The sequence below is a fragment of the Corvus brachyrhynchos genome, unplaced genomic scaffold, assembly GCF_000691975.1.
Source record: "Corvus brachyrhynchos isolate BGI_N302 unplaced genomic scaffold, ASM69197v1 C12034452, whole genome shotgun sequence".
In the NCBI taxonomy this organism is placed as follows: domain Eukaryota; kingdom Metazoa; phylum Chordata; class Aves; order Passeriformes; family Corvidae; genus Corvus; species Corvus brachyrhynchos.
The window spans coordinates 1-2,096 of record NW_008245903.1 but is presented as its reverse complement, the minus strand read 5'-3'; the positions used below and the strand labels follow the sequence as shown (position 1 = coordinate 2,096).

At 48.0% G+C, this 2,096-nt stretch overlaps 1 long non-coding RNA gene across 1 annotated transcript; it reads left to right on the top strand.

Annotated features, from left to right (window-relative positions):
* The first annotated feature begins 404 nt into the window (after positions 1 to 404).
* On the top strand, positions 405 to 1,804 carry LOC108449445. The gene is made up of 3 exons (XR_001865606.1): positions 405 to 529; positions 1,047 to 1,231; positions 1,705 to 1,804. It is a non-coding gene; the product is annotated as an uncharacterized LOC108449445 (long non-coding RNA).
* Positions 1,805 to 2,096: the final 292 nt, after the last annotated feature.

The window sequence follows — 2,096 nt, the reverse complement described above, 5'->3', positions numbered from 1 at the left end:
CACGTGGTGCTCTGCATGCAGAAATCGTGTTACAAAGTCTCTCCAGCAGTAACATTTAAGTTTTGTACGTTTCCGTGCTTTGTAGAGATCCCGCCATATTTTTTAGTTTTTTTAATTGGGTCTGCCCATGGCCTGTGGTCTGTGTAGATTTCCAGGTTGCTTCTGCTGAGTTTCTGGGGCATATTGGATTTATCCTGCACTGTAAATGTGTATATTGTGCTGCTTTCCCATCTCCTTCAGTCCAGGATTTCTATTTTTCTCTATTTTTGTAAAATTTTATCGTGGTTTCATTGTTGGGCCATTTTCATTTTGGAAGCGGCTCTATCACTTAAATGTACAAATCAGGCCTGGTGTGCCTGGGGGAATGTACTGCAGCACAGCAACACTGAAATCAAGGGAGCTTAAGAAGACTTGTAACTTCTGCTTGGATTTTGTAGAACTTTGACAAATTAAATGTGAGGACAGCACACTACACACCTCTTCCTTCCGGTGCTAATCCCCTGAAGAGAGAGATTTCTGACTATGTTAGGTGAGTGCAATACAGGCCCAGAGTGGTTTATTTTTCTTGCACAGTTAATACCTTTAAAATATTTTCTGTCTGGATTCCCCTTGTACCTTTCTGCTTGACTCAGTGCCTTGCCATAATCAGTAAATATTTAAGTAGGACCCACTGACCTCTCCCTGTAAAGTTTTCTTTATTCTGGGCTTGCTGCAGGTCTGTGGATGAACATGCAAACCACCTGAGCAATTCTCTGGGATTTTTGGAAAAGTCCCTTGGCCTGCTGGGCTTTGAAACTGCTCAGAGCTTGTAGAGTTTGGGGGGTTTTAAGTGCAGAGTAGTGTTAAGTAGGCAGGGGAGAAGAGAATTCCTTGATTATATCACCTGTTGTGCATGGAGCAGATCACTCTGGGCTCACCGAGAGCTGTGTATCTGGCTGTATAGAAATACATTTCTCTGCAGCCCTGACAAGTATTTCAAAGGTGCTGCACTGTTGCTGTGCTTGCCCTGGTGCTTAGCTCCCATTCCCTGCCATTTTGCACTACAGGTCTGGCTTTATTAACCTCGACAAACCCTCCAACCCATCCTCTCACGAGGTGGTTGCGTGGATCCGGCGCATCCTGCGAGTGGAGAAGACGGGGCACAGTGGCACCCTGGACCCCAAGGTGACTGGGTGCCTCATTGTGTGCATCGAGAGGGCCACACGGCTGGTCAAATCTCAGCAGAGTGCAGGTATGTTTGTTGACCAGGACCATTTACAGTGACTAGGGATGTGTGAAGTGCTTTTGGAGACAAAATGGAGATTTCTAAAACTTAAAAAAGTCTATCTTAAGTCTTCAGTGCCATGACCTTAAGGGTTGCATGTTACTCCAAGCCCCTGAGGACACATCCATGTTGTCTCAGGTGGTTTTTTCTTTGCTCCTCTGTGCTTGGGCTGTTATAAGTCAGTGAAAACACTTCTGACATGGTTTTATGTACCAGTTGAACTTAGGGTCTCAGCCTCTAGCAGTCCAGAGAAGAAATATCGTTTAGATTTATTTCCCTGGAAGAAAAACCAACTCTGTAATAAACCATGCCCATTTCCTAGAAGAGGCGGTTGTTAGGATTTCAGGTGTCTGGGGACGTGTGGCTGTGAAGCAGGGTGGACCTTGAGGTCAACAGCAAATGCAAGTGGCCGCTCCTGACTGCTCTTGTCATTCTTTCAGGCAAAGAGTATGTGGGAATTGTTCGGCTGCACAATGCCATTGAAAGTGAGGCTCAGCTGGCCAGGGTAAGTCTCAGGTGCTCTTAGCCATGCTGGCATCTGGCATGCAGAGTGCTGGGCACTGGTGGGAGATGAGGGGCCAGGAATGGAGCTCAGGTGTGCTGTGTGTGAGGTGATGACACAGTTTATCCATTCTCTGAGTGCAGTGGAGCTGCCCTCCTGCAGCACCCCAGCTCCTGTTCTAGGGTCTGGGTGCTGTGCGGCCTCCAGACATCCTGCAGCATCCCAGTGTCCTACTGGGGGCTGCTGTGGTGTGTGGCTGGCTGCCTGCAGGAGGGGAGCAGTGCTGGCAGGGTTGGAGCCCCTCTTTGGGGGGTTCCATCCTCACTGGGA